Below are 23,886 nucleotides of genomic sequence, written 5' to 3'. Positions count from 1 at the left end.
TCTGTTTTTAGGTGTTTGAGGAAACGCCACACTGTTTTCCACAATGGTTCAACTAATTTACACTCCCACCAACAGTGTATAAGTGTCCCCTTCTACACAACCTCTCCAGAATGTGTTATTTTTTGACTTGTATTTAGTTACCTTTTATTATTTTTGAGACAGGGTCTCACTCTGGCCCAGGCTGGAGTGCAGTGGTGTGAGCTCGGCTCGCTGCAACCTCTGCCTCCTGGGCTCAAGCGATCCTCCCACCTTAGCCTCGTGAATAGCTGGGGCTACAAGCTTGTGCCTGGCTGATTTTTTATATTTGTAGGGATGAGGTTTCTCCATGTTGCCCAGGCTGGTCTCAAACTCTCGTGCTCAAGCAATCCACCAGCCTCAGCCCTCCAAAGTGCTGGGATTACAGGCAAGAGCCACCACACCCAGCCAATTTTTGACTTTTAATAATAGCCATTCTGACTGTTGTGAAATGGTATCTCATTGTGGTTTTGATTTGCATTACTCTAATGATCAGTGATGAGCTTTTTTTATACGCTTCTTGGCCACGTGTACTCTTGTGAAAAGTGTTCATGTTTTTTGCCCATTTTTTAATGGGGTTGTTTATTTTATACTTGTGCATTTGTTTAAGTGCCTGATAGATGCTAGATATGAGACCTTTGTCAGATGCATAGTTTACAAAATTTTTCTCCCATTCTGTAGGTCGTCTGTCACTCTGTTGATAGTTTCTTTTGCCTGCAGAGGCTCTTAAGTTTGATTAAATCCCATTTGTCAATTTTTGCTTTTGTTGTGATTGATTTAGGTGTCTTCGTTATGAAATCTTTGTCCATTCCTGTGTCCAGGATGGCATTGCCAAGGTTATCTTCCAGGATTTTTATAGTTTGGAGTTTTATATTTAAGTCTTTATTCCGTCTTGAGTTGATTTTTCTCTGGTGTAAGGAAGGGGTCCAGCTTCAGTTTTCTGTATATGGCTAGCCAGTTATCCCAGCACCATTTATTGAATAGGGAGTCCTTTCCCCATGCTTGTTTTTGCCAGGTTTGTTGGAGATCAGGTGGCCATAGAGTGCAGCCTTATTTCTGGGCTCTCTCTTCTGTTCCATCAGTCTGTGTGCCTGTTTTTGTGCCAGTACCATGCTGTTTTGGTTACTGTAGCCCTGTAGTATAGTTCAAAGTCAGGTGGCATGATGCCTCTGATGTCTCCAGCATTGTTCTTTTTGCTTAGGATTGCCTTGGCTATTGGGGCTCTTTTTTTGGTTTCATATGGGTTTTAAAATAGTTTTTTTTCTGTTCTGTGAAGAATGTCATTGGTAGTTTGATAGGAATACCATTGAGTCTATACATTAGAAGAGCTGCTGACTTTGCTCAGTGTGGAGCCCGATGCTCTGGGCTTCTTGGGAAGTAATCTGTTGGAGCTTTTTCCTTCTTCCAGTTCAAAGCATCATATACATAGAAGAGAGTGTTAGGCATCAACATCTACTCCAAACCTTATGAAATTAGCTTACAAAAAGATGAGAGAAAATACGAAGATGCTTCTATGTATTCAGATCTCTGAAAAATAAGTATCTGCTGTGTAGTCACAGATTATTCTGATGAAGGGAAAAGAGGCATCAAAAGAGACCATTGTGGCTACAAGTCAGCTCTCCAATCTCATAATTTTAAAAAACATGAACAGAAAGTGGGAGTTTGGATATATAAATCAAGGATGAATATAATAAGTGCCAAACACTTCTGTGAATAATGTTGGAAAGGCCTGGGATGAGCTAGAATTGACAGAAAAATAATAAAAGCTACATGTTTGTTATGGTCACACAAAAACCAGCAGGGATACACCCCATATTTCTCAAGTGTGGCTGTGCATTAGAATCACTCAGGGAGTTATCATTTTTTTACTTTTTAATATCGATGCCTGGGCCTCATACCAACCACGTTAAATCTGAACACCTATGGCTTGGAGCAGATCCCTAGAAGGGAGCACACGGTAAAGCTGGGAATGAGGACAGTTAATGTGGCACTGGAAACTAACCGAGGTGACGACGACAGGAAGCAGGTGCCCCGCTACCTTGGTTCAAGTCACCAGACCCAGCTAAAGTTATATTTCAGTTACATTTCCGAGTTCTGAAAGAACTTGTGCACTCTGAGTAACCTGTTCCTCTCCCAGTTTCATTGTCAGAAGTGGAGGGCAAGCCCTAGGCACTCTCTCACAACCTCGCCATCATCATCTGCTCTGAGACCAGAAGGAACCGCAGACAGCCACATCCCCTCTCAGTGTCCTCACTGGAGTCTCTACCGGCCCAGGACATCCCCTTTTCTATTCCCACTTTCTGTCACACACCCTCCCCCATTCCAGAAACCCTGTACTGGCCTCTGGAGGTCAGGCTCCATTGGAAACTTGCCATATGCCTTCGACCTCTCTGAAAGTTCCCTTCACCTTCTTGCTCTGACCCCTGACTCGCCTGAGGGCACTGCCTCCTTTGCAGTCCTGGGGTGTTCTGTATTTTAAGGCTGTCATTTATTGACTGTTTACTTAGTGACAAGCACTGTTCTGTGGTCATAACATAGGCCCATTTTACAGATGATAAAACAGGCCCAGAGAAGTCCCATTTCTTCTTTGAACATTGAAGGTTCATTTTCTCAGGCAAAGACTATTCTTAAAAATACGCCTTATAATTTTTTTCTGTTTTTAAAGTTGATATTTTTCCATTTTAGGACTGTAATCCCATGATTACAGAAAAGTATGAGGGGAAGAAAATGAATCCCACTATCCAAAATCAGCCCTTAATATCTTGGCAAATTTCCACTAGTCCTCTTTATGAATATGTATACATTAAAATAAAAGTACTGTATACAGAGTTTGTATGTGATTTTCATCTTTACGTATCACAAGCATATTCCCAGAATATTAAATCTTTGAAAACGCATTTGCTTATAGCTCTATAATACTCCATTTTATAGGCATGCCATTTTCATCCAAGTATCAAATGGATTGACATACAATTGTTAATAATCTTTACTTTTTATACTTTAAATGCCATAGCATCTGTAACAATACCATCTTTTTTCATTCCCGATACAGGTAATTTTTGTCTTTTCTTTCTTTTTATTTCAGTGTAGCTAGTGGCTTACATACTTCATTGCTCTCAAAGAAACAGCATTTTATTTTCACTGTTTTTTGATTTGGATTACTTACCTATTTTCTATTTCATTGATCTCCACTGTTATTTTATTTTCTGTTTCTATTGTTAGTGTGCTCTCACTTTTTCTAGCTTCTTGAGGTAGAAAGCTTAGATTAATGTTTTTCCTTCTGTGTGCTGCTTAGGCTGCATCCCACAAACTTTGCTATATTGTGTTCTCATTTTCAATCAGTTAAAAAAAATTCTAATTTCCCTTGTGATTTCTATTCATGGCTTATTTATCAATATGTGTTTTCTTTCCAAGTAAGAATTTTGTTTTGTTTTTCTTTTTTTTTTTTTGAGACGGAGTCTCACTCTGTTGCCCAGGCTGGAGGGCAGTGGCGCGATCTCGGCTCACTGCAAGCTCTGCTTCCCAGGTTCATGCCATTCTCCTGCCTCAGCATCCCAAGTAGCTGGGACTACAGGCACCCGCCACCATGCCAGGCTAATTTTTTTTTTTTTTGTATTTTTAGTACAGATGGAGTTTCACCATGTTAGCCAGGATGGTCTCGATCTCCTGACCTCGTGATCCACCCACCTCGGGCTCCCAAAGTGCTAGGATTACAGGCATGAGCCACCGTGCCCGGCCCCAAGTAGGAATTTTAAAGATATCTTTTAATTATCAATTTTCAAATTAATTCCACTATAGACTGAAAACATTCTCTGTATAATTTTAATTAAGTGTATTGAAATTTGCTTCATGGCCCAGCACAGGGTCTATTCCAGTAAAAATTCCATGTGCCCTATAATAGGATATATATTCGGGATAAAAGTGAATGCTGCTATTATTGAATGTTGTTTTCTATAAATCTCAATTAGGTCAAACTTGTTGATAGTGTTGTTCAGGTCTTACTGATTTTCTGTCTGCTTTTTCTATCTATTACTGAGAGAACTGTAAATCTGGATTTGTCTAACTCTCTATTTTGTCAGCTTTTGCTTCATGCATTTGAAGCTGTGTAATTAGGCGCATACACAATTAGGAGTGCAGTATCTCTTTGTTCCTTTTTTTTTTTTTTTTGAGACGGAGTTTCACTCTTGTTGCCCAAGCTGGAATGCAGTGGCGCGATCTCGGCTCACTGAAACCTCCACCTCCCGGGTTCAGGCGATTCTTCTGCCTCAGCCTCCCAAGTAGCTGGGGTTACATGCATGCGCCACCACACCTGGCTAATTTTGTATTTTTAGAAGAGACGGGTTTCTCCATGTTTGTCAGACTGGTCTCGAACTCCCAACCTCAAGTGATCCACCTGCCTCAGCCTCCCAAAGTGCTGGGATTACAGGCATGAGCCACTACGCCCGGCCTCTTTGTTCCTTTTATCATTACGTTTATCTTCATTTCTGATGATGATGCAGGGCAGGCGAGCCCCAAAACTGAGGCTTAGTCAGGGAGGGTTTTTGGCTTTGTCCAGGAAAAAACTGAATGGTGAGCTAGTGGTATCAGACAGCAACTTTTATTGAAGCGGCAGTGCATGGTAGCAGCAAAGGGGACTGCTCCTTGCAGAGCAGGGCAGGGAGGCAGGGAGGCAGGGAGGGAGGAAGGGATGCCTCATAGTCATTGTGTCCAGGGTAGTAGTTTAGAGGCAGTTTTGTAGTCATATTTATATTTATTTTTAATTATATGCAAATGATGGGGCGGATTATGCAGACATGTTTAATAAAGGGCTGTAACTTTCTGCTTGCTGAGTCATTGTCATGGAAAGGGGTGGTAAGTTCTGGGTGTTGCCATGGCAATGGTAAACTGACAGGCACACTGGTAGGCATGATGGAAAGGTGCTTCTGCCCTGTCCCTGTTTTAGCTAGTCCTCAATTTGGTCCAGTGTCTGAGCCCCGTCTCTTATTTCAATATTACTTTTCCTAAATTCTATTTTTTTCCTGATACTAACATTGAAACTGCCTTTGCAAAATTATAACTAAGGAAATTATGACCGTGAAAGACATCAGACCTAACCAACTCCATCTTGCTTCTAACCTCTAAACTGTCCTTGCCCATTCCTGGGTATAGGCCGAACGAGCCTTGGGAAGGAACTTAGTTTAGGGTTTAGATAATAGCCCTGACCAAAAGTGAAACTGTTCTTGCAAAACAAATAAAAGGTCACCAGCCACGAAGTTAAGGATGAGAGGGGCTGGAATTCTCAATATTGCCCGCCATTATTCCAGAGGTCATAAGATTGCAACTTCCTCTTGAAGGTAACATCACCATTGTAAACCTAAGATTGGTCTGTTGAGATGTTTTTTCAGGTTTTTGCATTTCTGACAACTGGGTGTCCCCAGCCTGGAGGTGCCAACCAGTCCAGTGGCCCCCATCCAGGAATTGACTCAGTGCAAAAGGACAGCTTGGACTCCCTATGATTTCATCCCCAAACCAACCAATCCGCACTCCCGACCCACTGGCCCTACCCACCGAATTATCCTTAAAATCTCTGATCCCTGAGTTTTCAGGGAAACTGATTTGAATAATAATAAAACTCCAGTCTCCCCCACAGCCTGCTCTGCATAAATTACGCTTTCTCTACTGCAATTCCTTGTCTTGATAAATCGGCTGTCTAGGCAGCGGGCAACGTGAGCCCACTGGGTGGTTACAACATCCCCACTTCAGTTTCCTCATGACTACAGCTTACGTAGTGTATCCTTTTTCATTCTTTATTTTTAACCCATTTATGTGTTTAAAGTATATTTCTTATATACTGTGTATAGTAGATTATTACTTTTTTTTTTACAAGAACTATTCAATCTCTACCCTTTAATTGGAGTGCTTTTATCATTTCTTTCTTTCTTTTTTTTTTTTTTTTTTTTTTTTGAGACAGTCTTGCTCTGTCAAGCTGGAGCACAGTGGTGCGATCTCGACTCACTGCAACCTCCGCCTCCCAGGTTGAAGTGGTTCTCCTGCCTCAGCCTCCCGAGTAGCTGAGACTACAGACATGCACCACCACACCCAGCTAATTTTTGTATTTTTAGTAGAGATGGTTTCACCACGTTGTCCAGGCTGGTCGCGAACTCCTGGCCTCAAGCAATCCACCTGCCTCAGCCTCCCAAAGTTCTGGGATTCCAGGCGTGAGCCACCGCACCAGCCTTTTTACTATTTAATTTAATGTAATTATGGACATATCAGTTTAATGTCCTGGCATTGTGAAAAACAGTTATGCCACACTAAGGATTGTCTCATCTGTTCTCTTTCTAGATCAAGCATTTTTCTTTTTTTAAATTTATAAATGGGAAGCTTACATCACGGTATTTTTAATTCTAACTCTACGATTGGCTTAATAGCTAGGGCTTACAATATATATTTGAAGTTTTCGCAGTCTACCTTCAATAACATTACACTACTTCACATGTAATTCAAGACCTGAGAGAAGATTACTTCCACTTGTCCACCTCTGTCTTTTGTGCTCTCATGCCATACATTTTGCCTTTATATGTTACAAATCTCGGAACATATAATCATTGTTTTAAACAGCCAGTTATCTTTTAAAGAAATAAAAAGATGACTTTTGAAAATGCTTTTATATTTGCCCACACATTTACCAGTTCCTAAACTCTGCATTAGATATGACTTTCCATTGGATATCATTTTCTTTTAATCTTTTGCCTTTTTAAAATATCCTTCCTTAGAACCTTTTTTTAAAAAATATAATGCTATGTTGTTCTCAACATTTTTTAGTGTTGAAATAAAATCCAGTAATCGGAGAGCTCCTGGAATCTATGATGTGATCAGAAGATGGAGCAGTAATTTAAAACTGATTTTAGCCTCCGTGTGACCCAACGTTGTTGAAGGGCTGCCAAAAAGTAAGTTCTATCTCAGACTTTATTAACAGGACAGTAAGTCTCAGGATATGAACAATAATGTTGTGCTCCAATTTCATCAATGACCTGGAATGTTGTGTTCAGTTCTAGGTTCCACATTTCAAAGTTATTGACACATCTGAAGTGTGTTCACAAATGACCAACCAGGATCATGTAGGATCTAGAAATGGTGTCAGGGTGGGGCTGTCAGAGGAAGTGGAGATGTTTAACCCCCAGCCAGAGAGAAGAAACTTAAGTTACTTGAAGGGCCGCTGTGTCAAAAGGCGTCATACCTATTGAGAGTTGCTGCAGTGGTCAGAACAGAGCTAATGGGCAGAATTTGCAGGTAGACAAAGTTTGATTCAGTTTGGCTCAGCACCGTGCAAAAAGGAAAGGAGTTATTTTTGATAGTGAGCTTCTATCGCAGGAGGTGTTCAAGTAGATGCTGTCAGAAAGCAAAAATGCCCTGCCTAGTAGGTAGGAGAGAGAAGAGTCATGTATTGGACGTAAGGATGAATTAGTTTACATCCAAACATGTTTCCAAATCTGATTCCATCCCTCCTTAATTTCTCTGCTGGTTCCTGCCTTTCTTCCCTTTGTCAGTGTTATTTTCCTGCCTATACACATTCCTATTTTCATCTCTTGGCAGCCCGTCCCTTCCCTGCCATCTCCTTTCTAGTATGTTTTTTCTTGACAAGTCAGGATGGTCTTGGGACTTGTACTTAATTATAAAGACCTCCTTACATCATCAATTTCTCCAAAGAACCACTTTCCTGTTGTAACGAAAATGTGACCATCCCTTAGTATATTGTCTAAGCCAAGATTCCCTGCCGGATAGAGGCTTGGACAAAGCTTACATGCCAAGACTAGGGAAATATTGTGGAAAGAAAATGTATATAAACCAGGCTTCATACAGTAGGCTGGGTTTCTTGTATTCCATGGCCTTACTTTATCATCATTTTTCTCCAGTTTTGCGTACTCAACTTTAGAATATAGTTTTCTCAAAGTAAGATTTCAAGGCAGTAATCATGGCTTGGGGCACTTTGTTTCCTATTTTTATTTATTTATTTATTTATTAATTTTTGAGATGAAGTCCCGCTCTGTCACCCAGGCTAGAGTGCAGTGGCACGATCTCAGCTCACTGCAACCTCCACCTCTCGGGCTCAAGCAATTCTCCTGCCTCAGCCTCCCGAGTAGCTGGGACTACAGGCACACGCCACCACACCTGGCTATTTTTGTATTTTTAGTAGAGACGGGGTTTCACCATGTTGTCCAGGCTGGTCTCAAACTCCTGACCTCAGGTGATCCGCCCACCTCGGCCTCCCAAAGTGTTGGGATTACAGGTATGAGCCACCGCACCCGGCCAGTTTCCTGCTTTAAAGGTGTTTTCCTAGTCAGCTGTGCTCATTCATCCTCAGCCCCTAAGTCTACTGGTGGCCTGTGCCCACAGCAATGAGTGTAGACTCATTGGACCCATGCTTTCAAAGGCAGCTCCGTCCACCTCCTGGGACATAGGCTAGTTTCCCTTGTGAAAGGAAAATATCTTGGGGTCTCAAAACCACTGAGCTAAAGGGAAGAGTCAAGCTGGAAACTGCTTAGGGCAAATTTGTTTCCCATTCTATTCAAAGTCACCCTCTGCTCACTGAGATAAACACATATCTAATTGCCTTTTTTGGAGTGGCTAATCAGAAACTCAAAAGAATGCATCCATTTGTCTCTTATCTGCCTATGACCTGGCAGATAAGAGACAAATGGATGCCCTTCTCCTACTCAAGTTGTCCTGCCTTTCCAGACGGAACCAGTGTTCATCTTACATATGCTGATTGATGTCTCATGTCTCCCTAAAATGTAGAAAACCAAACTGAGCTCTGACCACCTTGGCCACATGTCATCAGGGCCTCCTGAGACTGTGTTACGGGCATGCGTCCTCAACCTTGGCAAAATAAACTTTCTAAATTGACTGAGACCTGTCTCAGCTTTTCGGGGTTCACACCCTCTTAATGTGACTTTCTGCTTTATCCTCACGTTGGATCCAAAAAAGGCATGTGCGTGACTTGAGAAGCTATGTGTGATGGTCAATTTTATGTTTGACTTGACTAGGCCACAGGGTGCCCAGATGTTTGGTCAAACATATGGGTGTTTCTGTGAGGGTGTCGTGGATGCAGTTAGTGTTGAAATCAGCGGACTGAGTAGAACTGATTGTCCCTTCCATGCGGGTGGGCCTCGTCCCATCAGTGGAAGGCTAGACTAGAACAAAAGGACTGATTCTTCACAGTTTAAGAGAGGATTCTTCCTGCCTGACATTGGCTTTTTCTTGCCTTTGGACTTGAACTGAAATGTTAGTCTGGGTCTCAAGCCTGCCAGTATTTGGAAGTGCACTGCTGGCTCTCCCGGGGCTCCAGCTGGCCAATTTCCCCTGTGGAGCTTAGTGCTTGCCAGCCCCCGTAATTGTGGGAGCCAATGCTTTGTAATAAATCCCTGTTTCTCTATGTATACATCCTGTTGGTTTTGCTTCTCTGGAGAACCTCACTAACACACTGTGCAACTGAGAACTCTCATGAAAGGTAAAACATTCAGCAACGTGGGTGGGGGCTCCTGCCATAATAGCTCCCAAGAATAGGACATCTTTGGAACCCTTGCCTCACTCTTCCTGTTTATTTGGTTTTCTGGCTTTGTCTGAGGTATTCTTATTTTTCTTTTGAGACAGGATCTTGCTCTGTCACCCAGGCTGCAGTGCAGTGATGCAATCCTGGCTCACTGCAGTCTCAATCTCCCAGGCTCCAACAATCCTCCCACCTCAGCCTCCCAAGTAGCTGGGATCACAGGCATGCTCCACTACATCTGGCTAATTTTTTTAAAAAAAATTTTGTACAGACGGAGTGTCTATGTTTCCCAGGCTGATCTTGAACTCTGCCTTAACCTCCCAAAGTGCTGGGATTGCAGGTGTGAGCCACCATACCTGTCCTGTGGGATTCTTATCCTCTAACATCAGAGGTCCAGCTATATTACTAGAATGTGTTGCAAACCTGGACAGTGAAACCCTTTCTGCTATAGTATTGACTGTCGCCTGTGTTCTAAGCATTAGGTGAGCTAGTAAGGATTCCGAGTCAAATGAAGTGATCTCTACTCTCAAGAAGCCCATAGTCTAGTGGGGAAGATGGCAAGCAGAACTTACAAACCAGCAATTGCAGGATAACCTAACAAATAAGATGGTGTATACACAAGACATCACAAGAACACAATGGGTAGGTACCCAACCCCAAATAAGGAAACCAGGAATGGCCTTCAGAAGATGATATTCAGCAGGATTCCTTACAAACGAGTAGGACTTGTGCGTCAGTGATTATAGCAGCATTCTCACAACAGCCAAAGGGTGGAAATGACCCAGATGTTCATCAAAGGACATACAAAATGCAGCATACACAAGATGCAAATGGATATACAAAATGTAGCATTATACACAAAATGCAAATGGATATTTAAAATGTAGCATGTACAATGGAATATTAGTCAGCCTTAACAAGGAAGGACATTCTGACACGTGCTATAAAATGCGTGAACATAGAAAACACTATGCTAAATAAAATAAGCCAGTCATAGAGGGACAAATACTGCATGATCCCGCTCATGTGCAGTCCCAAGAACAGGTACATTCACAGAGACAGAAAGTAGAATGGTGGCCGCCTGGGGCTAAGAGTGGGGCGTTGTTGTTTGTTGAGTATAGAGTTTCAGTTTGGAACAGTGAGAAGGTTCTGGGAATTGAAAGTGGTGATGGATGCATAACATTGTAAATGTACTTAACACTTTTGAATTACACACTTAAAACTGGTTAAAATGGGGCTGGGTGAGGTGGTTCATGCCTATAATTCCAGCACTTTGGGAGGCCAAGGCCGGAGGATTGTTTGAGCCCAGCAGTTTGGGACCAACCTGGGCAACATAGAGAGACCCCATCTCTACAAAGGAATTGAGAAAGGGGAGGCTGGAAAAGTAAGCAAAGAATGTGACTGAGGAACCTTGGAAGCCCTGCCAATGACTTTGAGGTTTGGGCTTTTTTCAAAGACAGTTGCACAGGTATCATCCACATTCACATCACGTGGAATGAACTCTGGTTGTCACCTTGGCATATTTCCCTTCAGTCTTTATGTTGCAAGAAATTATAAATTTTTGTTTAAAAAATGCTTACTATAAGGAATTTAAACAGTCCTAAACATGAAGAGATGAAAATGTTTCACATTACCCCAAGCCCTTCACTCCTTTTTTTTTTTTTTTTAGGAGACAGGGTCTCCCTGTGTTGCCCAGGTTGGTCTCCAACTTCTGGCCTCAAGCAAGCCTCCCACCTCGGCCTCTCGTAGTGCTGGGATTACAGGCGTGAGCCACTGCACTCGGCCCATCACTCTTAAGTAAGAATATTAACAGAATATTTTTCTTTCATACAGATAGTTGAAATGGTTAATAAACAAATTCACATTTAAAAACTTGGGATCATGTAATTGCAGCCATTTACAATTTTTAGGTATTTAATTTTAGTTAAATTTAACATAAGAAACTGAAGTGAAACCAAAGGACACACTGACTGTCACATAAAAATATCTTCACCACTACAGGATGATTTCTTAAAGATCTGTCTAGGATTAAGAAAAGAGTAATTATGAGGGACACAGAAGAGAAGACATTGGCATTGTTTGTATGACACATTACATATCAATTTCAGAAAATACTGACTCCCTGCTATGAAAGATGAAAATATTAATACTTCTTCCACCTAACCCCCTCCGTATTTTGTAGGTTACATGATTATCTCAAAATGTTCCATGCCGGGTGCAGTGGCTCACACCTGTATTCCCAGCACTTTGGGAGGCCGAGGCAGGTGAATCACCTGAGGTCAGGAGTTTGAGACCAGCCTGGCCAACATGGTGAAACCCCGTCTCTACTAAAAATACAAAAACTAGCCAGGCATGGTGGTGGACGCCTGTAATCCCAGCTACTTGGGAGGCTGAGGCAGGAGAATCTCTTGAGCCCGGGAGTTGGAGGTTGCAGTGAGCCGAGATCGCGCCACAGTACTCCAGCCTGGGTGACAAGAGTGAAACTCCGTCTCAAAAAAAAAAAAAAAAAAGTTCCAGGTTTCCATCACTTGCACTATGCTCTTTAATTAGTATTCTCCTAATTGTTCAGTTTTAATTCAATATTTAAACGAGTTTCACTTACTTGTCAGTCTTTTATCAGGACTTTCCTACTCCTTGTCATTTTTGTTTTTAAATCATGATTCACCTAAAGTTGGTAACTTTTTTTGCTTGTTTTTTTGTTTGTTTGTTTGTTTTGTTTTTGAGACAGAGTCTCGCTCTGTCACCCAGGCTGGAGGACAGTGGCACGATCTTGGCTCCTGCAACCTCCACCTCCTGGGTTCAAGCAATTCTCATGTCTCAGCCTCCCAAGTAGCCGGAATTACAGGTCCGTGCCACCACACCCAGCTAATTTTTGTATTTTTAGTAGAGACGGGGTTCTGCCATGTTGGCCAGGCTGGTCTCAAACTCCCAACGTTTTATGGTAAATGTATTTTCGAGAAGATTCATGACATTGTGTGGAGATGTCTGCCTGTTCCCTTTCCATTTGAAGGGCACCTTGACAGGTTAGATAGTCTCAGGTCACACTTCCTTCAGAACTTTGTTGACGTTACTCCGTTGTCTTACGGCTTTGATTGCTATGAAGAATTCTCAGGCTGGTCTAATTTGTTTCTGTTGTAGTTGATTTCTGTTGCAGTTGATTCGTGTTTTTCTGGATGCCTGGAGATTTTTTGGCACAGAACCTCCTGGAGTATCAAAATCTCCAAGAACATGGGGTGTGCTTTTAATTTGCAGAGTCAATCCTGCCTGGGAGAGCCCATGTAGATAACTTTGAGTAAACCTTCTCCACTCCTTTTCAATCCTCTGCTTCAGGAACACACGATTGTTCTTATGTTGGTTTCTCTTCTTTTCTGTACCATATCCATTCTCCTCTCCGTTTTAACATCTCTGTTGTCTTCGTTTGCATACACTGAGATTACTGGAAACCTTTCTTCTGTGCCAGTGTGCTTGAATTTTTAGCTATGTCTAGTCCTTTGATTTTTTAATAATCTACACGTTAGTTGTCTAATTACAGTGTTCTGGAGTTTGAGGAAATGGAGTGGGGGAATAGAAGGAAAGGGCAGAAAGCTTGACTGTGGCCATGTGCAGCCTGTTGGAGAAGCTGCACCCTGCTCTTTGCTGCTGTGTTGCTGTGTGGAACCTGGGATCACTCTGCCTGGCTGCAGGGGTGGTGTGGGAATGGCAGGTGTCAACATTCCCACATGGGGCTTCAGATGGTTCTTCCGATTTAGGCGTAGTCCTGGAACCCTCCTTTCTGCTGGGGAGTCAGTTCTATGCTTCACTTTTCCCATTTCTCCCATTCCTCTGCCCCTCAGTATCCCCAGTCTCCCCCTTGACTCTTTGACTCTTTATAAAGTGCTCTGTTTACTTCTCAGGCTGGTGGTCACAAAGAGGGGAAAATAGCAAAGTCTATTGACTCTCCGTGTTTTCAATAGTTATTTTAAAACGTTCCTTTCAGTGATCACTCGCCATCTTTGACTTTTCCCTTTCATTCATTTCCTAGTCATTCACTGGGCACGTATCACATGCCAAGCACTGGCAGAGATACTCGCAGTTCAAGGACAAGTGGCATAGTCTCTGCTCGTGGAGTTTATGGTTCATTTTATTTCTCATTTCATTAATCACCAAATCTTCCCAATTTGCTATTAGTTATTATCCTCTTCCTCTCTACTCTTGTCAGCCTGTTCCAAGGCTTCATTATCTCTTACGCATATGATGCAATCACCTCCTATACATTCCTCCTTATCCGAGAATTCCTGTTGACAAGTCAAGCTTGCATAATATCTTTAGAGAAATCATTTCAAAATCACTTTCTTCATGTCTCTCTTCTAACCAAGAAATTATCAGCAACTCCTTACTTGTGACGACGCAAGCCCAGGCTCCCGATCACAGGTCCCTGTCCTGTGGCTCCAAGCTCTCCACGTGCAGTGAATACTGTGGAGTGGCTTGTTCAGCATCCATCCCAAACCCTTCCAGCATTCCTTTCATAAGCCACCCAAATTGAGAGCTAAAAATTACATTTTTCTGACTCTACCGCAGTTAGAATCCCAGCTGTGAGGAGATTCTGACTGTCAGATGCACTTGGTGAGATCTGATTCAAAGCTGAGGTATGTGGAAGAGAACTGGGGGTGAAGCATCCATTTTGCCAGCGTGGGTTGCGACAGGGGCAGGGGGGTCTGGTTTGGAGGCAGTGGCTTCCTGGTCTGGAGGCAGCTTCTTAATGTGGCAGCTGCCAGGTCATGGCAGAGCCCTCTGCTCTCTTGGTGACCACGTCTACAGTGTGGTTAAGAGTCATTCTTGGTTGGCCAGGTGCAGTGGCTCACACCTCTAATCCCAGCACTTAGGGAGGCCAAGGCTGGCAGATCGCCTGAGGTCAAGAATTGGAGACCAGTCTGGCCAACATGGTGAAACCCTGTGTCTACTAAAAATACAAAAAGTTAGCTGGACTGGTGGCACATGCCTGTAATCCTAGCTCCTTGGGAGACTGAGACAAGAGAATCACTTGAAACCAGGAGGCAGAAGTTGCAGTGAGCTGAAACCATACCATTGCACTCCAGCCTGGACAACAAGAGCGAAACTCCATCAAGAAAGAAAGAAAGAAAGAAACAGAGAGAGGGAAGGAAGGAAGGAAGGAAGGAAGGAAAGAAGGGAGGGAGGGAAAGAAAGAAAGGAAAAAATAGTCATTCTTGGAAGCTTAACCTAGAGACTAGAGGCTTTGTTTCTTCTTTCCATTGTCCAAGTAGCATATACTGCTAAGTCCTTTCTGCTTTAACTGTCTAGCCTGGCACCTGGTTCCTGCGATTGCTGCCTCTGACTAACCAATGTATTCTACTATCCAACTTTAATCCTCACTTTCCCCCACAACTTACCAGGCTAGTCTCCTCTCTGGTTCCAGGAATATATCCTGTTCACTCCTGCCCCTGGGCCTTCATTCTCATTCTCATTTGTCCCCTGCCCTGTAGTGATCTCCACTGGGCCCTCTAATTCCAGATCTATAGCCAGAGCTGTCTCCTGGAGCCTTCTTTGACGGCTCTTGTCCCTACTGATCATCTCCAAAAGACAGGAAGGCACAGCCCTGAGAGTCGGGCGCAGGTTTATAGTCTCGGCTCTTCCACAGCCCAATTGCAGTACTGGAAAAACCAGCTCTCAGTTTCCTTCGCCCTCAAACATGGAGGCTGGACCACATGGACACTCCATTCTCTTCCAGTTCTAAAGTCGTTAAGACTCTTACAGCTCCAAGAAAAGCCACTTTCCAATTCAAGAGAGCCAGGCTGCTCTTAAACACATTTTATTTCAAATTCTGTGACATCTTTATTTCCTGACACCTTTTTTCTGCAAGGTTGACTGTGACATGTGGAATTGTTTATTTTAATTGCTGGAAAGTCCCTGCAGCTGGCAGAGCCAGGCATCGAGTGATGAGGAACAGAGTATTTTTTTTAACAACGCAATTTCTCCTCCGAGTGTGGTCACTGCTTTATGGACAAAATAAACAACTTGCATATGTTCAATTACCCGGCTTGTCTACTGAAACCTCCTGGCCATAGCGAAGGCCTGATTGGTGACGATCCAAAACAAGCTCTCAGTCCACGTTCCAAGAAAGGCAGACGACAAGGCCCGGAGGACACAACGCTAGGCCATGCTGGGCCTCATTAGAGGCTCCCCGAAAGTCAGCACCGAGGAGCAAACGCTTTGGAGCCTCGGGGGTGATTGACTTGGCAGAACAATGAGGTCTTGGGGTGAGATCATTCCCAGCCTTTTCCTTCAGAGTGAGAAAGAGAACGTGCTGATTTCCACACCACTGCAGAGGCTGTCACGGTCATCTGGTGGGCAGAACGGCAGGAGGGAGCACACCAGAAGCCTGTCGAGGCAGGTCTGCCGCTTACCAGGCGTGGGAGATGCTCAGCTAGTGTGTATGCCCATTTATCCAACGATTCTTAGTCTACTCTTTATCCAAGAGCTACATCCCTACATCACATTATTTCAATCATACCATGCAAGGCCTTCATAGAACTTGATGGCAGTGTTATCTTTATTTGTTTATTTATTTTTTGGAGACAGAGTTTCGCTCTCATTGCCCAGGCTGGAGTGCAGGGGCGCGATCTCGGCTCACTGCGAACTCCGCCTCCTGGGCTCAAGTGATTCTCCTGCCTCAGACTCCCAAGTAGTTGGGATTACAGGCACCTGCCACCACGCCCAGCTAATTTTTTTGTATTTTTAGTAGAGACGGGGTTTCACCATGTTGGCCAGGCTGGTCTCGAACTCCTGACCTCAGGTGATCCGCCAGCCTCAGCCTCCGAAAGTGCTGGGATTACAGACATGAGGCACTGCATCTGGCCAATGTTATCCTTATTTTTAAAATTTTTATTATTATCATTTTTAAGACGGAATCTCCCTTGTTCGCCCAAGCTGGAGTGCAGTGGCATGATCTCGGCTCACTGCAAGCTCCGTCTCCTGGGTTCACGCCATTCTCCTGCCTCAGCCTCCCGAGTAGCTGGGACTACAGGCGCCCACCACCACACCTGGCTAATTTTTTTGTGTTTTTAATAGAGACAGGGTTTCACCGTGTTAGCCTGGATGGTCTCGATCTCCTGACCTCGTGATCCTCCCACCTCGGCCTCCCAAAGTGCTGGGATTACAGTTGTGAGCCACCACGCCCGGCCTATCCTTATTTTTAAAGTATTATTTTTGTTTTTCAGAAATGGGGTCTCTGTTACCCAGGCTGGTGTAGAGTGGTCCAATCGTGGCTCACTGCAGCCGCGCACTCCTGGGGTCAAGCGATTCTCCCACCTCAGCTTCCTGAGTAGCTGGGACTAAAGGCGTGTGCACCATGCCCAGCTAATTTTTTAATTTTCAGTAGAGATGGAGTCTCACTATGTAGCCCAGGCTGGTCTCAAACTCCTAGGCTCAAGTGATCCTCCCGTCCCTGCCTCCCAAAGTGCTAGAATTGCCTTTGATCAAGCGATGACGTAAAAGATAACCAGCTGGAAAATGCCTCTCATTTCTTCATGCATCTTACGTATGCATCTCGGAAGCCATGGATGCTACTTTAACAAACAGCACTTAAGTGGCCTAATTTGGGGTCAGGAATAACTCCAGATTTTTATCCTATTTCTATCTGCTTTGTTCTCTTCAGTGCATTGGTGCCTTCTCTTACTCACACACGCACACACATACACACATACAACCTTGGCCCAGATTCACACATCTGGGAGGCCTGGCCCTACTGCTTGATTCTGACCCTGGCCTGGGACTGCCTTGGGGTTTTTGTTTTTTCTAGTAATTGCCACTCCACATATTGCCCCTACTCCTGGACACCTACCTCCTACAACCTGAACCCACATCATCTTGACCCCACTTCCCAAGGGATGGAGATTAAACAGTTCCTGAGTGCTAGAAACCATCAGACATAATTATACTGATCCCATAATTGCAAAAGATTTTCAAAGCAAATTTCTCAGAAAGTTTATCTTCATGAATTGCTTTGACCTATGACCCACCGTAGCTATTTTTGGCTTATGTGTTCATGAGTGCATTGCAGAGACAGATAGGGTATCCACACCAAACAGGAAAACAAACATTAAAATTGGGGCTTTGTGTTGTCTGACCCACAGCTGCAAGAATGAATGCCCGGATTTGAAGCAATGGAACAGGTAGAACTTAGCCTTGCCAGATGGGGTAGGCGCATGAGCCACAAATGCAAATTTGGTCCCTGGTCTCAGTTCCCCAGAACTGCTATGGGGATCCCCAAGACGAGCTCCCAAGTAAAAAGTAAGAACTGTAGCTGTAAATATTTGAGAACTGTCTCCAAGATCATAGACAAGAGTGAAAGCCAGAAACGAACATTATTGCACAGCTTGTGCTTGACTCAGGAACAAATGGTGAGCCAGTTCAAACTCTGCACCCACCTACAGATAGGCTTGTGCTGGTAAGCTTGAGTGCGTCGATGCAAAGCTCGCTGCTTCTGATCTGAACTCTTCTCACTGTTCCTCATTACTTTAAGCAAATGACGATGTGAGTAGCACTCAAGAAAACATTTGATTCATTGGAGGTAGAATGAGACATTCTGCAGTGAAGAAATAGACCTTATTCCTGTCACCCAAGGTCCTACACATTCTTATCGGGAGGAGAGACAGCAAAAAAGGACAAGAAACTAAAGAGAATCAAATTCAGCAATGATTTATAGGAAGGGGAGCCATATGTCCCAGTGATGCCTATGGCCTGAGTGTAGCTGTTAACGGTGCCTCTTTTCACTCTTGATTGATTGATTGATTGATTAAGGCAGAGTCTTGCTCTGTTGCCCAGGCTGGAGTGCAGTGGTGTGATCTCGGCTCACTGCAGCTTCTGCTTTCTGGGTTCAAGCAGTTCTTCTGTCCCAGCCTCCTCAGCAGCTGGGATCACAGGTGCCGGCCACCACACTTAGCTAACCTCTGTATTTTTAGTAGAGATGGGGTTTTACCATGTTGGCCAGGCTGGTCTTAAACCCTTGACCTTAAGTGATCCACCGCCTTGGCCTCCCAGAGTGCTGGGATTACAGGCTTGAGCCACCGCACCCGTCCTCACTCTTTATTGATACTTACTGTATTTGTTTGCTAGGACTGTCGTAACAAAGTACCTCCAACTGGGTGACTGAAACACAGACATTTACCGTCTCCCAGTACTGGAGGCGAGAAGACTGAGCCCCAGGTGTCTGTAGGACTGGTTTCTCTGCGGGCCGAGAGGGACTCCAGGCCTCTCTCCAGTGCCTGGTGGCTGGTTGGCCATCTTGGCTTTCCTCGGCTTGCAGGCACATCACCCCAGTCTCCGCTTTCATGTTCACATGGCATTCTCCCTGGGTGTGTCTGAGTCCAAATCTCCTCTTTTTTTATAAGGACATCAGTCATCTTGGATTAGGGCCCATCCTATTCCAGCATCACCTCATTTTAACCAACTACATCAGCAATGACCCTATTTCCAAATAAGGTCACATTCTGAGGTCCTGGGGGTAGGACTTCTTCGACGTATGACTTTTGGTAGGACATAATTCAACCCGTAATAACCACTATGCGGCAAACCCATGTGGATGTTGAGAGACAGAGGAGACACCCAGGACACGGCTGAGGCAGGGCAATGGAACTATGAATGAAGCTCCATGCGAGCGTGAAGGAGAGGCTCGGAGAAGCGGCGTTTGAGTACTAGCTTGAGAGGCGCCACCTTCACATTGTATCCTAGTGAAGCTGCAGCGGATTTTTGTATCTAAGACTTAGTTTCCGAGAATACATTTTCAAAGTCACGTGCCCACCTAGAGTGCAAAACTGCGTAGTTGTTGTTAAAACCAATACACTGTGAAGCACAAACAGGTTAGAACCAGAAACAGAAACACTGCGTTAGGGGCCGAATTGTGCTCCTGAGATTCCCATGCTGAAGTCCATCCCCTAGTCCCTCAAAATGTAACCATTTTTGGAGACAGGGTCTTTTAAGTTAAAATATAGTGTGGGTCCTAATGGAGACAGGGTCTTTTAAGTTAAAATATAGGGTGGGTCCTAATGGAATATGATGGTGTCTTTTTTTTTTTTTTTTTTTTGAGGTGAATTCTCACTCTGTTGCCAGGCTGGAGTGCGGTGGCACAATCTTGGCTCGCTGCAACCTCCACCTCCCGGGTTCAAGTGATCCTCCTGCCTCAGCTTCCCAAGTAGATGGGACTACAGGGTTGTGCCACCATGCCCAGTTAATTTTTGTATTTTTAGTAGAGAAGGGATTTCACCATGTTGGCCAGGATGGTCTCGATCTCTTGACCTCGTGATCCACCCGCCTCAGACTCCCAAAGTGCTGGGATTACAGGCATGAGACATCGTGCCCTGCCAATTGTGTCTTTATAAGAAAAGGGGATGAGGACACACTGGGGAAAAAGAGAACCCAGGGCTGCACATGCACAGAGGAAAGGCTGTGTGAGGAAAGGGGAAGACGGCCTTCCACACGCCAAGGAGAGAGGTGGCAGAAGAAGCCACACCTGCCAACACCTTCGTGCTGGACTTCCAGCCTCCAGAACTGTGAGAAAATAAAACCCTGCTGTTTAGGCCACCCAGGCGGCGGGACTTTGCTGTGGTAGCCGAATACATGCTGTGATTAGTTCAGAATCCTCGTGCACTTTTTGTTTGTTTCTTGTTTGTTATTAGTCTTGTTTTGCTTGTTAATGTTTAACTTCAAAATCTTACATGAACACATCCACTTTCTGCCCAAACCTCCTCTTCTCTCCCATGTTGCCACTGTTTCAGTTTGGAGTGTGCAAGCATACGCATATACAGGATTCTTTTTAAAATTAATGGGATGGTACTGGGCATAGTATTCTACAACTTTTCTTTTTTTCTGAGTAATGTACCTCTGAGGTCTTTCTATATTTTAACATTTTCTTTACTGATGTACTTTTAAATTGTTTCCAGTGTTTGCTATTAAAGTCTATTTTTTAAAAATAGCTCCTTAGGAATCGTTGACGGTTTAAATAGTCCAGTTTCTTTAAACTTGCATGGGGAATAGAATGGTTACTTTGAATAAACTGCATGCCTCAGCAAATTGAAAAAATAAAGTCCTCAGTTTCTTAAGAATTCAGCAAAGCTGTATTCCCTAATTTTATGGTTTCAGTTTTTAAAAACTTCAATAAAACAGTGTAACATTTTCCAACACATAGAACTTACACCCAAACCTCAATGTGTTTCTGACTTTTTAGTGCTTAATTCCCTGAAACGTGGATTGAATGTGGCCTGCAAGGCTTGGTGGGACTCTGCGTTTATTTATTGATTGATCTATTTATTTTACTTTTAGGACAGAGTCTCACTCTGTGGCCCAGGCTGGAGTGCAGTGGTGCGATCTCGGCTCTCTGCAACCTCTGCCTCCCGGGTTCAAGAGATTCTCCTGCCTCAACCTCCCAACTAGCTCGGATTACAGGCGCCTGCCACCATGCCTGGCTAATTTTTTTGCTTTTTTTTTTTTTTTTCAGTAGAGACAGGGTTTTGCTATGTTGGCCAGGCTGGTCTCTAACTCCTGACCTCAGGTCATCCACCCACCTCAGCCTCCCAAAGTGCTGGGATTACAGGCATGAGCCACCGCGCCCGGCCGACTCTTCATTTTTAGTCTTTAGCTAGAATACTTAGAATGTACAAGGCCTGGTGGCTATTTGCATTTTATTGTAATCTAGTATGAGTCTGAATTGTTTTGAATTAAAATCAACCCTTGGGCTAAGAAAGGCTGATATAATTTATTTCAGGCTTTCAGTGACATACCAGATGTGACAGCCCCTTGGATTTGCCTTTACCTTTGAGAGATTTGACTCTGAGTGTTTTACAATACTTTGGGTGCATACAATTGTTTTAATCTACTCCCAAAGGATTTTTACTTCATCTGTAAAATCTTGGTCTCTTTATCTTGGTCTCCCAAGATTATAGACAAGAGTGAAAGCCAGGAATAAATGTCACTGCACAACTTGTTCGTGACTCAGGAACAAATGCTGGGCTAGTTCAAAATATGCACTTACAGATACGCTTGTGCTGGTAAGCTTGAGTGCGTCATTGCAGAGCTCGCTGCTGTTGTCACGATTGCTTAGTCAATTATTACTCAGACGTTTTACCCATCCAATTTAGCAGGGAGTAACTTTTATTTGAAGTCAAAAGCAAAGGCAAACAGAATAATCTGATAGGATGTGTGCTGAATTTGAAAATCTAGGAATTTTATTTAAAAATCAATTTGAGACAAATAGCATACAAAATGTCCTGATGCAAGTTGATATTATTGATAAGTACCTAGTGGATTATAGTTAGAATATACAACCTTAACTAAAAATAGTAATAATTTGGCCAGGCGCGGTGGCTCACGCCTGTAATCCCAGCACTTTGAGAGGCCAAGGAGGGTGGGTCACGAGGTCAGGAGATGGAGACCATCCTCGCTAACATGGTGATACCCTGTCTCTATTAAAAATACAAAATAAATTAGCCGGGCATGGTGGCGGCACCCGTAGTCCCAGCTACTTGGGAGGCTGAGGTAGGAGAATGGCGTGAATCCAGGAGGCGGAGCTTGCAGTGAGCCGAGATCGTGCCATTGCACTCCAGCCTGGGTGACAGAGTGAGACTCTGTCACACACAAAAAAAGTAAAGATAATTCTTTCAAATACTTATGGCATCAATTAAAATATGAACTTTGTGGTTCTGTGCACAAAAAGCAGTAAAAAGCTTTTATTTTAAATCGTCATCAACACTCCCATCCCAAAGCTTCATCAGTTTCTCCACAGATGATAAATTCGCTAAGAAGCTGCAGTTGAGGAGAGTCAAGTTAGGTTTCTGAAAATGTTAACCAGTAGTAGTAATAACAGCAGCAGTATTATTGATAGCAATAACAGGATAGTAATAACAGTAGTAGTATTGATAGTAATAATAGGAGTACTGATTATCGAATTTAGTGAATGAAACATCTGCAATTAAAATTGTACAGAATTTTTGGTGTTTCCAGGGATTTGAACTTAGAGAAAGCCTCCATAGAAGTTCTCATCAAGGAGATTCTCTTCTCTCCTCTTAGCAGGTCAAGTGCCCTTGCGGGCAAGAGCAAGAAGAGACCACCCTTCTCCATTTTATATTCAGCTAGGAGCAAGCAACAGAAGGTAGGGCAGCTCCACATGGTGCCCTCCCTGGTCCGTTGTTGGGATCACTTTTTGCAACCGTGAACTTGGTTCTGAAATTCTATCCCAGGTCCAGTACAGCACGAAGCCACCTGACCCTTCTCTCTTAGAGACGCCGGAGCTGGTTATTGCCAAAGTGCAGTGTCTGGTGGCTCCTGGCATCAGGAAGGGAGGCAGAGTGGAAAGGCTTTGGTGTCTGACTGGCATGGGCTCAGCTATTGGCTCCCACACTCACTAGCTGCGGGATCTGGGGAAATTATCTAAGCTCTTTAAACCCTAGTGTCCTTAACTGAAAATAGTATCAACGCTACCCGCACGGTAGGACGACTGTGGTGGTTAAAGGGACACACACCATGTGTCCCATGCAGGGTCCTCCTCTTTCCGTGGATGAGTAACCACAAAACCTCTGCTTGAATCAGGCACACTTGGATCAGCCCAGTCCAGACCGGAGGAGATAAACTGCGAACACCTTGATCCTCAAACCTTGATCATCAGGAAGCATCCTGTGATAGACAGGGTGCCTGTGATAAGTGGCATCCTGTGATAGGCGGGCACAAGCATCCTGTGATAGATGAGCTGTCGGCTGCTGGGGCCAGGCGAGGGTGGCGATCGCTGCGCTGGAACAAAACAACAAAGCTGTCATGTTGTCTGCTCTGTTTAGATTTATAATAAAGCAGTAGCACTGGTACTGATATTCTTATGAGTGTGACATTTATTTTAAAAATTAGTGAAAATGGCTGGGTGCAGTGGCTCATGCCTATTATCCCAGCACTCTGGGAGGTTGAAGTGGACAGATCGCTTAAGTCCAGGAGTTCAAAACCAGCCTGGGCAACACGGGGAAAACCCGTCTCTACAAAAACTACAAAAATCAGCTGGGCATGGTGGAACATGCCTGACACACTCCCAGCTACTCGGGAGGCTGAGGTGGGAGGATCGCTTGAGCCTGGGAGACAGAGGTTGCCATGAGCCGATATTATGCTGGTACACTCCAGCCTGGGTGACAGTGGGAGACCCTGTCTCAAAAAAAAAAAAAAAATAGTGAACACAAATATTCAATACCTTACACATCAGATAAATTATAAACATGTTACAAACAGCAATAAAAACATTTATAATTGTTATATTTTATCAAACACTAAATTATTAAAGACTAATTAAAAATGAGATACTCAAAAAATAAGCAAAA

The 23,886-nt window shown here is 43.8% G+C and overlaps 1 long non-coding RNA gene across 2 annotated transcripts; it reads left to right on the top strand.

Moving 5' to 3' along the window:
• The first annotated feature begins 3,718 nt into the window (after positions 1–3,718).
• Positions 3,719–23,394, top strand: LOC103879133. 2 transcript variants are annotated; one of them, XR_002518263.1, is made up of 3 exons: positions 3,719–3,757; positions 6,820–6,944; positions 22,601–23,394. It is a non-coding gene; the product is annotated as an uncharacterized LOC103879133 (long non-coding RNA). The 2 variants fall into 2 exon arrangements; XR_002518262.1 differs by lacking the exon at positions 3,719–3,757 and having other exon boundaries at positions 6,162–6,944.
• Positions 23,395–23,886: the final 492 nt, after the last annotated feature.

The sequence above is a fragment of the Papio anubis genome, chromosome 15, assembly GCF_008728515.1.
Source record: "Papio anubis isolate 15944 chromosome 15, Panubis1.0, whole genome shotgun sequence".
In the NCBI taxonomy this organism is placed as follows: domain Eukaryota; kingdom Metazoa; phylum Chordata; class Mammalia; order Primates; family Cercopithecidae; genus Papio; species Papio anubis.
This window is presented reverse-complemented; position numbering and strand designations above follow the sequence as displayed.